The following is a 13,421-nucleotide window of genomic DNA, read 5'->3' on the forward strand; positions in this document are numbered from 1 at the left end:
GAAATCAAGGAGATGAAATTAATTAATACAAAAAGTAAGACTGTTCATAAGGCCAGCTAGATTATTTCTAAATGTACCAAAGGATGATGGGAGAGATGATGATGAATTTTGGCAGGGATCAATAAGGTATTGGGATAAGAAAAATTTTGGCAGAAAAACTGACAGTGAGTTGACTTTGGAGTAATTAACAGTAATTCCACATCAGGTACATAGAGAGGAATTTCAGACAGAGGAAAAGCCCCATCATAAAAACAAACCAAAAACCCCACTAAGGTATGAAATGCAAGTATGCTCAGTATGTTAGGTTGTAATTATATCGTTCTCTATCTAGATTTTAACAACTAAGAGCATCCTATTTTCCCTCGAGTAAACATGATGTTCAGCATCCTTCTTAATATGAAATGTGGGTGATCCTCGTGTTAATTTAGTTTTGCCAAAAGATCAAGTTCACTGTTATGACGAAATCCTCTAAAGGTCACACATTTTATCCAGGAAAAAAGTTCCAAAAGAGCAGTGTTTCACACTTCCACGAGAATTTTATAAAATGTGTCATAAAGTGTTATTTGACCACCATAAGGAACAAACACCAAATCTAGTTTCATCAAGGCTCTTAGGAACTTATTTCTCTTGAATGATATTAAAATATCTATGAGGATAGAAAGCCCAGAGATAAAACCATGCACATATGGTCAGCTAAATTACAACAAAGGAGGCAAGAATATACAATGGAGGAAAGACAGTCTCTTCAATAAGTTGTGCTCAGAGAACTGGACAGCTACATCTAAAAGAATGAAATGAGAACATTCTCTAACATCAACCTCCATAATAAACCCAAAATTGATTAAAAATCTAAATCTAAATGTAAGGCCAAATAATATAAAACTCAGAGGAAAACATTGGTAGAACACTCTGTGATATAAATCTCAGCAATATCTTTTTTGATCCACCTCCTAGAGTAATGCAAAAAGAAAACAAAAATAAGAAAATGGGACCTAATTAAACTTGAAAGCTTTTGCACAGCCAAGGAAATTATAAGCAAAACAAAAGGAAAACCCACATAGTGGTAGAAAATCTTCACAAATGAAGCATACAACCAGGAATTAATCTTCAAAATATGTAAATATCTCATGCAGCTTTATATAAAAATCCAAATCAAAACTACATCGAAGTATAACCTCATACCAGTCAGAATGGCCATCATCAAAGAGTCTATAAACAATAAATGCTGGAGACGGTGTGGAGAAAAGTGTACCTTCCTACACTGTTGGTGGGAATGCAAACTAGTACATCCACTACGGAGGACAGTGTATAGGTTTATTAAAAAAACAAATATAGAACAAACATATGATCCAGCAATTCCACTCCTGGGCATATATCTGGAGAAAACCATAATTCAAAAAGATCCTTGCACCCCAGTGTTTATTGCTGCACTATTTACAATAGCCAAGACATGGAAGCAACCTAAATATCCATCCACAGAAGAATGGTTAAAGAAGATGTGATACATACATACAAGGGAATATTATTCAGAACATTGTCAGAGAAATTAACAAATAAAACACAACAAAAGCAAAATTAAAATTCAAAACAGAATAAAAAGTATCTCTTCTGGACTCTTCCTTTCAAAACACAGGTCCCCATAGGAAAATTTAAAGAACCCATGACAAATGAAAGGTTTGGGAAAATCATGAGCTGAAACTGAGTAAGAGAAAATCCATCCCCCTTCTTAGAGTGCTTTGCAAATATTGTCTATCTTTCCATGCAGGTGAACTACATAAGAAACCAGCAAAGACACAAAGGTGTGACTAGTAAAATAGGAAGAAAATCATTAGTAAAATGCAAATTCAACCTTACTCGATATCACTATACACTTTGTGGATTCATGGTCAAACACCTTCATTTTAAAGAGTCCCCAAACTGGAAAGAACTCAAATGCCCATTACAGGTCAAACTGTTATGTAGCCAAACAATGTAATATTGAACAGCAATAAAACATAATAACCTATTGATCCACACAACAATATAGATAAACATCACAAAATCATGCTGAGTGACAGGGCCAAGCAAAGAAGAGTGTGTATATCCTGTATGATACCATTTATATTCTATTTTAGAAAATGCAAACAAATCTATAGTGGCAAAAAGCAGAGCAGTGGTTTCCTGGGGTAGAGGCCCTGGTTTCCTGGGGTAGAAGCCCAGGTTTCCTGGGTAGGAACAAGAGGGAGTGTTTAAATAAGATGGCAAGGAAACTGCTAGGGTTAATGAATATGTTATCTTGTATAAGGTCATGGATGAATATACATGTAAGATAAAATCTGTTAAATTATATACTTCATATGTCTGCAGTTGATCATGTGGCAACACTTCAATAAAGTTGATTAAAAACCAAACCAAACCGGAATTCCCATTGTGGCTCACCAGGTTAAGAACACAACACTGTGTCCCTGAGGATGTAGATTCGATCCCTGGATTGCTCAGTGGGTTAAGGGGGCATTGCTGCGAGCTGCAGTGTAGGTCACAGACATGGCTCAGATATGGCTTTGCTGTGGCTGTGGCTTAGGTCTGCAGCTACAGCTTCGATTTGACCCCATCTCAGGAAATTCCATATGCCACAAGCGCGGCCCTAAAAAGAAAAGATAAATAAAATAAGAGTTCGCTCTACATTGTCAAAATAAGTAAATAGCAATTTCTTTTCTTTTTTTCTTTTTTCTTTTTGTCTTTTTGCCATTTCTTGGGCCACTCCCGCGGCATATGGAGGTTCCCAGGCTAGGGGTCGAATCGGAGCTGTAGCTGCCAGCCTATGCCAGAGCCACAGCAACGCGAGATCCGAGCCGCGTCTGCAACCTACACCACAGCTCATGGCAACGCCGGATCGTTAACCCACTGAGCAAGGGCAGGGATGGAACCCGCAACCTCATGGTTCCGAGTCGGATTCGTCAACCACTGTGCCAGGAGGGGAACTCCCAATAGCAATTTCTTTTGAAGGCCTAAACTTTTTATTGCACCATTTAAATTCTTTCAATTACTTTGGAATCTTGGGTTCATCTTTATTTTTTAATTGCCCAAAACTGTTCTTTATAATCTTTATTCATATGAGCTTGTGGCACACTTAAATATAATGTGCAAATCAAATTACAGCAAGAACTTTATCATTTTGTCAATATTACAACATAAAACACAAAATGCAAGCAGGTGGAAAAGGTGTTAATGGCCTTTTAGAAAATACATGTATAAAAATAATCTCAATGCTTTATGATTATCACGATTATAGAAGTACAAACATTTATACAGCTGTATCAGAATGCAGTGTGTTGTTAATTTACATTTTAATAGTATTGAATATGTTTATGCCTTAATTTAACCAGCCTAAGAGAGTTTTCTAGCATTGTTTCTTTTTTTTTCCACGTTAATGTGTGTAAATGTACATTTAGAATTTTAAAATCCCAATTTTGCACATAAAACAAACTACAGTAGCAATCTCCTGAATGAAACTATAAAAAATATAAGTTGCGTAACTCTCCTGAAATGCATGGCCAGATAGCTGAGAGCTACTGAAACATACTACCAAAAACCTTCCTGGTAATAAACTTGAGCAGTTTTCTAATGCCAAGTGACTTTGCTATTTCAGGAGCTATAAGCTGCACTTAGTTGAAGATGTCATAATTATTTCCCTAATGCTATTTTGCTTGGCATGCGAAAATAAAGAATGAAAAACTCTCCCTGATGAAAATAAACGTAGCTCCCATAAGCTCTTGTGAATTTAAGTTGAAAATATTTTTCCTAAACATCTTTATTAAAATGTATTAATATCAGAAATCTATTACTCAATGTCAGTAGTGCTTATTATGCGTCAAGCATTGTTCTAAATGCTATCTAGATATTAATTCTTTCAATTCTCACCAAAAACTATGAGGTAGATAATACTATCTTTCTAACTTTAACAGAAGCAAAAGTTTTGTTCAGGGAGTTGAGGGTGTTATGGATTGAATTATGTCCCCTGGCCCAGTTCAGATGTTGAAGTCCTACCCTTCAATACCTCAGAATGTGAACTTAGAAATTGAAGAAGTAGTTAACTTCATAGGCCGTCACGCCAAAGTAGGGTGGGCCTCCAATCCAATATGATTTGTATCTTTAAAAAAGGAGAAATTTGAAGAAAGACACACATGCACAAGGCAAATGTGAAGCTGAAGGCAAAGGTCTGGGTGATGTGGCAAAAGCTAAGCAATGCCAAAGATAGCCAGCAAACCACCAGCAGGTAGGAGAGAAGCATGGAACAGATTCACCACACAGTCCTCAGAAGGAACGAACCCTACCAACGCTTGAATCTCAGACAGCTATTTCCAAACACTGTTGAGACAATAAATTTCTATTATTTAAGACTTCCCATTTGCAGTACTTTGTCACAACAGCTCTTGTAAATGAATACAGGGAGAGAATCCAGGTATCTGGCTCCAGAGTATACACTGTGTTGTATATTCCTGGAAAGGATTAATTATACTGTAATTCTTTATCAGAAAGGAGAAAGTCTTAGTTTTCAGAAGGGGAGAGATGACGGGGAGGAACTGTGCAGGCAGGAATGTCCTGTTGTGCCAGTGAGAGGGAGTCCAAGATCATTAACACAGGAGAAGCAGGAGGCCTCACATGTATTGGAGATGGAGCTGGAACGAGGAGAAGGAGAGAGCCTAGTGGAAAGTAAGGGAGACTGCACTGAGAGAGGTAAAATCAACTTAGAAAAACTTCACTTGTTTTTCAAATGTGTCTAAAAGCTTGTGTCTAAATCCTGGTGTGATAAGAAGTCCAAGGAACAGGTGAAAAAACGGTATTCACTGCAAAACCAAGAGGATGGCTAGAATTACAGCGAATGACCCCTGTCACAGAATAGCTGTCATAAATAACTTCAAGCATATCTGGTTTAAAATTTCAGACCAAGTGATCTGAAAAAGGCAATGACTTCCTCCAATACCTTACATTGAGAAAATAACTTGCTCTGAGAAGTTCTTATGTGTTTAAAAAAAACAAAACAAAACAAAACAAAAAAAAACAAAAAAAAACCCCTCCTGTTGATGTCTAGTGTACCCAAATATAAATCTATTATATCCCTTTCTCCTGTTGTCTTGTTTGTTGTTTGTTTAGTTTTGGTAGAGGACCTATTATATTCTTTCTGGAAGTGTATGCAATTTTTTTTTTCTTTGCAAGATAAAGCAATATCAAATCTCAATGTTTACAAGCACAGCTCTGACAGGGTCTGCTCTGGTTCCACAACATTGAGTTCAAGAACACTCTTGCACCAGGCAGTACTGCAGTGGAGAGTTTAAGAAAGATGACTTAAGTCGTTATTCAGGGACTACAATGTTGGACAATGTTTAACTCGCTAGATTAATGAAGTACCCAGGGCTGAGGTAGGGTGGTAGCCAGCACATGTCTGAATTAAGATACATGATGGACTGCTCCAGCCTTATGTAACTGTGTATCTCATGCTGTATCTGGAGGAAACTGGTATGCTCCTAATAGTTTCAGGTAACCTTTACATATGGAGACTTTATCATTTGAAACTATGCATTTGTTGGTAAAAGGTTGGAGGACGGGAAGCTCTTTCCTCTCTCAGAGAATGTGGCTGCTTTCTATGCTCTGCATCCTATTGTAAGATACATTCCTTTCTTTCATATCCTAAATTAAGTAAAAGCTTTTTCTCACTTTTCTATCTCAGTTTAATATTGATTATTACCCACAGAGTTGTAGTACATTCTTTATCTAGGATGCAGGGAAATTTCACTAGGTTTTTTCTATCTGTCTATCTATTTCTCTGTCTTTCTACTTATCATCTGTCTACCTATTGATCTATCATCTTTTATCCTGCTTGGTACTCAGTGTAACCATTCACTTTGAGAATGAATATTATCTTTAGCTAGAAAAATGTTAATATTATATCTTTGAATATTGCCTCTACTCCTCCTTTTGAATTAGATCTATCCTTTTTGGATCTTCTTTTATACACTCCCTATATTTTATGTTTTTGAGATATTGTTCATCTCTTTGACTTCTTAACCATGTAAATTTCCCAGATTCAAATATCCATGTCCCTAATTAGCTTTTTGTATGAACCTATTTTATTTTTATTTGGTCATTATTTATTTTTATTTCCAAGATTTCTATTTTGTTAAATTTTGAAATGACTAATTTCAGAAATTAAATATACTTTCTTACTCTAAATATATGAATTATATTTTAAGTTTCTTTGAGTTCATTCTCATATTTTCTGTGATACTAATTCTACTGACTAAATTTGGTGCCACTATTTCACAGTGTTATATTTTTAAAAATTGGTGATTTGGGCTTATCTATCTGAGAGTCTCTGATGGTGGTCCTGTGATTACCACTGTTTAGTGTCCTGAGACATTCCTATTCTGAATTTTAAGAACGGAATTAGTTCAAAGTCAAATTACTCACCTATATATTTTCTTTCTGGGATATAAGTAGAAATTATTCATTAGTGTTAACCGTATTGATTCTATTCTTCACATTTGAAAATCAATTTCTTTGAAAAGTAGCATAAAGCAAATATAGAAGTCATTTACTCATATTTACTCAGCTTTGGCAAGATGAACAAAGGCAAATAGCATGAAGTCACACATAAAGGTTAAGGAATGGAGAGGGTTTATCAGTGAATGTCTCAGGTCAGTTCCTCTAGAAGCAGAGCCTGAGATGAAAATTCTGGTATTTTGAGAGTCTGCTCTCAGGAGAATGGGAGAGAAGGAGGCAGAATAGGACATGGAGAGAAAGTTAGGCAGGGGTGTGGTCCTCACTGGAGTCTAAATTCACCCTGGTGCCATGACGACCCCCAAAACACAATTTAAGCCCCAGAGTTGCTCCTAACTTGAGGAAAGAGGGATGACCTCTTATACCCCCATGTCATTCATTCTTTAGCCTCCTGCTGACCCAGTAGTAGGGAGTGGCTAGCATAATTATCTATCCAGCCAAGGCATTTCTCTGGAGATGGCTCAGCTGTGAATTCTTTGCAACCAGCATTCACAGCAGGAATGTTCATGAATTTGGTAGTTTAGGTGTTAAACTAGCAGCTTGAAGTCATCCATGATGAGAAATTTTACACAATAGAAATAGGCAGGTACTACACATCAGGGGTTTTTCTTTCTTTTTTTTTCCAGGTAGCCATTTTACCTGCACACCACTGATCTGGTAGATAAGTAAAATGATCCTTGATAGGGATTTGGGTAGTGCATGGAAAAACCCTTGCAATTTACTCCTAATACCACTCATATCCACTTCTTTCTCCTTCCAAGAGTCTGGTTGGTTATATTCTGAGAAAACTTATTAAAGAAAGATTTGAGGGATGAGCTAAAGGTGCTACCTCAGGTACGGGTTCTGCAGCCTACCTGATATTCATTACCCCCCTTCTCTAACACACACTCAAGATTTCCTTTCTCTTGTACAGCACCTTTGTGGGGGTAAGTGCTCTGCCTGGTTACTCTGCTCTGGTGGGGCTACACTTCCTTTATTTACTCATTTACAGTTAAAACTGGGCATAGGAATAATAAGAGATGCCCAGTAGACTACCTAGGTACTAAACATATTTCTCCAAACCCCTTTCCTCCTTATGATATCCAGGGACCATCAGTAACTTCTTTCTGTGCTCTGTGATCTATTGAAACTCGTTTCCATAGAGAGGAAGCTATAGCTGTGTGTTTGTGGAACTCCTACTTGTGTCCCCTGGCAGAACCCAAGACCTCTAGGACAACAATGTTGATTTTGTGGGGTCAGGAGACGTGAACTTCACAGCCAAGTGAGTCACTGGGAGTGACGGTAAAATAGGCCACTCCTACATGCACTTCTTGTATTCTACCTAGTGGGGACAGGGCATCTAATAGTATATAATGGCTATTTGTTGAAGATATAAGTCACAGCCTTGGAATGTCCAGGCCATCCAGGTTCTTTTGTACTACATTATGACAGGGAGCAAGAGAATGAATGTAGCCTTGGGACAAGACTATTGTCAATCTCATATAAATGTAAGTTATTTCTGATACTCCATCCAGATGGGTATTGAAATGATAGCATCTTTCAGAACAATAGTTTTACCACTTACCCAAGACCACATGTTAATTATGTTAATAAAGATACCATGTGAGGCATAGCAAGAGCAATCAGGGCTTCTTCTTGATTAACTTATGGTAGTCTATTGTTATCTGCCGTTTTTACTCTGGTCTTCTTCACCTGAATGGAGAATAAAATGATTAATTAGCATTGATCCTTAAGTATTTGTATACCTACTGTTAGAACTTGCGAGTGCATTAATCATCACCATTCCTTTTAAGATTGGATGCTATTTTTATTTACCATCTTAGTAAGAGGGGAAAAGTTTCAAGGGCTTTCACTTTGGTTTTCCTACTGCAATGGATCTCACTCTACTGGACAACCAACATGTGAGAGTTTTACAACTGCAAATTATTTCATTTGTGGTTATACAATTAGAACCAGGAAGATAACTACTGATTAGGTCCATGGACTCTGGATTTGGGACTCCATTTATAAACAGATCTCTAATGCCCTAGTTGAGCATGGAGAAAATGATGCTTTCTGTCACCAAGGTTAGGGCCCCGGACGTATTCTGATCTTGTTGCTTACCTTACTTCTAAAACACAAATGATACCATAAAACTTCATCTAAGCTAGGATCCTGTTTTTTTCATTGCTATCATGGGGCCCAGCTTTGTAACAGCATCTCCTACCATCAGCACTGTCTTACAAAGGATAGCTGCCACTACACTCAGTGAACTTCTGTTGTTCCCCTCATCAACACATTTTTTTTTTCCTTTGGAAAAATGAGGGGAAAAACACAGCTGCTGGGTCTCCCTGCCTCATATAGTAAACCCTGTCTAACATTGCTACTTTTCCGAATATGTTTATCTCTTTCTCCATAGACTTTCTTCCAAAGATATGCTGGTATTTCTATTTCATATGGCTATTACTTCTTTAGAGGCAACAGAGCCACATATTAGACACAATTCCTGCAGCCTTTACTAGAGAGGTAAACTCTCTGCCATAAGAGAGTACCCCATGTCAACGGATTCTCCCTTACGAAACTTTATATTCAATCCTCCCCTTGATACTCCCACCTTAAGTATATATTCTCAGGCATTCTTAGCTAGTTACTGCTATATATGTTAGCCAGCTCCTGCAGCTCCTTTGTTGTATAATCCCTTCTTTCATTACCATACTCAGCACTTCAAACTATGTTAAAATATAACCCTAATCATGGGTTTGCTGATCAGGAGGGAAAGTGGAGGTATATCCTAAAGAGGACAAGCATTGTCTTCTAAGGCATAATATTCAAACAAGTGATGTGAGGAATATAATCACCTTTCCAACTGGTAAAAGGAATGTTTCTGCAGACCTAGAGTTCAGGAAAATCTGGAAGCTCAATATGCTCAAGTTCATTCACTCATATATCACCATCTTCAGTCTGAGGGACTTGACTCCTTCCCTTAAAGAGACTACTTTTTTGCAAAAAGACTTCATTAGGCTGATAATGTCAGCCTTCTTTGAAGTTCTGACACTCTTGTAATTAGGTCCTGGGCCTGGTCTTTAGCTATGACTGCACACTAACTTCGGGAGATAAATTTCTTCTTAAGTTCTGCCAAGAAAGCTCCTTGGCCTTCACACTTTGTTTTATGTGTTAATAGATAAATAAACTTGAGTCTGTCATGATCTATATTCAATGAATTGATGGAACTTAGCAGCAACCTTTCTATTCCATAGTTTATAGTTTTTCCCTTGTACTTCTCTTACTCCAGAAGCACTGCACCAGTTTCAGCCCTCTCTAGGTTCCTAAAAGTGAATATTGAACACTTACGGTTACACCATTATAGGCCTATAGATAATCCACCTATGACTAGTGACGGGATCATTACCGCCCTTTGGAGGGCCAAATAATCTACTCCCCAAATGCTTTCCTTAGAGTCTGCTTCTTAGCATCACTCACAAGAAAACATTAAAACATTAACCAAGGATTCCTAGAAGCAGGTAGAGGTAGAAAGGTTCCATTCAAGATAAAAACTCTTACCAAAGTGGGTATAGAGGGAAGATACCTTAACATAATAAAAGCTATTTACAACAAACCCACAGCCAATATAATACTCCCATAGGAAGAAAAAGAATCATTATTGAGTGTAATTTAAGAGCTGTTTCTCATAGCAGAACAGGACAGAGGAATTATGACCAGCTAAATTAATTTAAAATGCTTTAACTAACTTCTACATTATCACTTATGGAGAGAAATTTTAGATTCCAAAATACCATAATTTTACCAATACTCAACTTTTTGTTTGAACTTCTATTTTAGTTTTATATAATATAAAATATTTTTAAAATACCACATCTATCAAATAATAACTGTTAAGCACACCCATGCATGATTTTTAGTAAAATATATCTGTGCTTTAAATAACTATTTTTTAGTTGCTTTAATATTTGAGGAATTGATATTGAGTAATTAGCTTTAATATTTCAATAGACTAAGAAAATAAAAAAACTTTTAATGAAGTTAAATTTTCTAGATGGAAAAGCATGTATGTGACAATAATTGCAAATATATAATAAATTAAATTACCATTTGGAATTGCTTGATGTATAAATAGGTTTCAAAGTTAAATCATAATAAAGAAATTCTCTATATGTAATATGGTACGTGATGAGTTAGAGCTAATATTTATTCATGGTCAAGGTTTCCATATTAGACTACACATAAAGAAAATGAGCTTGTTCCTTTCAAGACTCTTAGCACATAGATACAAATTACTCACTGAAGACATGGTGGAAATGCATGATTAATGAGAACTGGTTTCAAATGTTGCTATATAATGATTCTATTAAGTGAAGAGAATGTCGATGGTGGGAGTGTTTTAGTCACACAGGAAATGAAGAAAATAAGAAAACTGTGATCAAAATAATATGCATCCGTCATGCTAAGCTAGTATAATTTTGACTAAAGACAAAAACAAAACAAAATAAAAAAAACCTGAGAATAATTAAATTGTTCCGTTTTGCCTTGCTGCATGGGTTCTGTAACTTTTAATATATATATATTTTTTCCAAAATGTGGGAGATGTGACTGCAAAAGCTGCTACACGGTCAAAGAATACTAAATAGAGATGATGACTTTTTTTTTTTAATTTTCCAAAACTTGAATACCATATATACTCTGCTTCTTCCTTTAACTTAGAGTGTGAGTAAGAAGACTTTTGGTGAGTTTCTGCTCAAAATAATACTATGCTCTCTATGTTATTGAAGTCTAGTAGTAAACCCTGGCCCTTTTTAAAACTATGAGCTTACAAAGTGGAGACAATACATATCTAGCATCTTTTATGAACTGCAGTAATAAGAGTGTAAAGGCAACCTCCTATCACTTGGCTTTCCAAGGCAGTGTTGGCTTTCCCCTCATGCCATCCTGCATTCATCTCTCTGGCTATAAATAGGCTCTGATAGAACTTATCAATATTCAATTGTATTTTCCACTGACTCAAAATTACACAGAGATTGATTTAAACTGATTATAATCTTATTAACTTTATAATATTGCTCACAAACTAGTGCAACCAAATAATATAAATTGTTCTCTCTCCACTTCCTTTATTTTTATCAATTTTAAAAATAACAATTGGTAGGCCTTAGGGCTTCTATTGTTGATAAGGAAAATGGTGTATTCCACTTTTTTCTTTTTTTTTTTTTTGCTTTTTAGGGCCACATTGCAGCATATGGAGGTTCCCAGGCTAGGGGTCGAATCAGCTGCTGCCAGCATAAGCCACAGCCACAGCAACGTGGGATCTGACCCATGTCTGTGATCTGCACCACAGCTCGTGGCAATGCCAGATCCTTAATCCACTGAGGAAGGCCAGGGATCAAACCCACATCCTCATGGATACTAGTTGGATTCATTTCCACTGAGCCACAATGGGAACTCCCTCAACATATTATTTAAATTAGATATTCCCTAAAACTAAACTTTGCTAAGGCATTCATGAACTTGTACATTTTAATACTATGAATGAAATGATGGATTTCCAATAAAAGTATAAATGTGAAGTCCTATTATAAATTAGAGTATAAATTTAGGGATAAAATAAAATGTATTAAGTGTTGCTAGAAATTTACCTTTTGTAAAGTGGATGGAGTGAAAAGTATTCGATTTATTTAGAAAATTTGGCTTTAAATCCCAAGTCAGTTGCTGGAGGTGAGTCTTTAGCAAACCACTAAACTTTCTGTAGTTAAGTTTAGTCATCTACAAAAATAGGGATAATGTCCTTGCCTGACTTACTTTTTAGTGTTCAGTGGAGGAAGTAAATGCCAAGTCACCCAGTAATTCTAAAAAAAAAGCTACAAGCTATTATGAGCTTTGATTAATGCTTTTAATGAACTAGATCTATTGTTTTTTGTGCACAAAGGTCTGAGATGCATTTAAAAAACACTGACTTGACAAGTGAGATGAATCTACATATTTAGCACAGAGAATGTCTCAATAAATCAAATGATAAATGTGGAATGATGGAGTGTCAACAATTTCCTTCAGACTATTGATTTTTTAAAGCAATTTATTACTCTTTAGATACAAGATGGAGTTGAAACTTTAGAATCTTCTTAATTGCAAAACCATACCAAGTTTATGAGGGTGATGTAGTCAGTAACAATATTTTTCATTTAATTTTGATTCATTTAAGGAAAATTCTTAAAACGTGTTATTTTTCTTAAAAAAATAGATGAAATTGTGAGGGAAGTGAAAATAAGATGTGGGTTACATGTCATTTTTTTGAGTACTTTAACCAACAGAAATAAGCAAATCTTTAATTTACCTTAAATATTCCTTCTAAAATGGAGGAAGAGGCTCCCAATAAATAAAATCACTTTACTATGAATAAACATTTTAAAGTTTTAAAAATAAATCATTATATTTGAATATTTTCAAAATAAATAAAATTTAGTTTTTTCTATCCTGTTAATATCAACATTTGGAATACATTTGTATTTTATTTACCAGTATGTCAGCATGTATGAATTAGTTTAAAGCACTATAGTTCAATTCCTCAAGAAAAACAAGAGAAGAAATTCATTCTACATTGATTCTCTAGCTTCACAAGCTTCTAGCTTCATTCTTAGACACCTTTCTAGCTTTATCCCTGCACAGCCAGAGGTTTAAGTAGTATCAATGTTTTTTAAAACTTGCTCACAGCTGAGCTATCAATGACTAATTTAATTTCAGTGATAATATGCTATTATTGCTTTCTTTTCATTCAAAGAATAAAAGCAAATGTGTGTTCTCAGTGTTATTTGTCTATCCCAAACCTCAGAATGTAGTAGCAATTCAAGTCGGTATGCCAGAATACATCAGAGCACACAAGCACAAAAATGTGGTTT

General features: G+C 35.8%; 1 long non-coding RNA gene across 1 annotated transcript in view; it reads right to left on the reverse strand.

Moving 5' to 3' along the window:
* Window positions 1-13,421, reverse strand: part of LOC106510214 (uncharacterized) — a 198,237-nt gene that overhangs the window by 60,013 nt on the left and 124,803 nt on the right. Inside the window, exon 6 of the long non-coding RNA XR_014844642.1 lies at window positions 8,137-8,229. This is a non-coding gene — a long non-coding RNA (uncharacterized LOC106510214). The remainder of the gene's footprint in view (window positions 1-8,136; window positions 8,230-13,421) is intronic.

Source organism: Sus scrofa, chromosome 4 (assembly GCF_054392235.1).
Source record: "Sus scrofa isolate SSC_HxYL_T2T_F1_AM1 chromosome 4, Sscrofa_HxYL_maternal_Yorkshire_Landrace_v2.0, whole genome shotgun sequence".
Lineage (NCBI taxonomy): Eukaryota > Metazoa > Chordata > Mammalia > Artiodactyla > Suidae > Sus > Sus scrofa.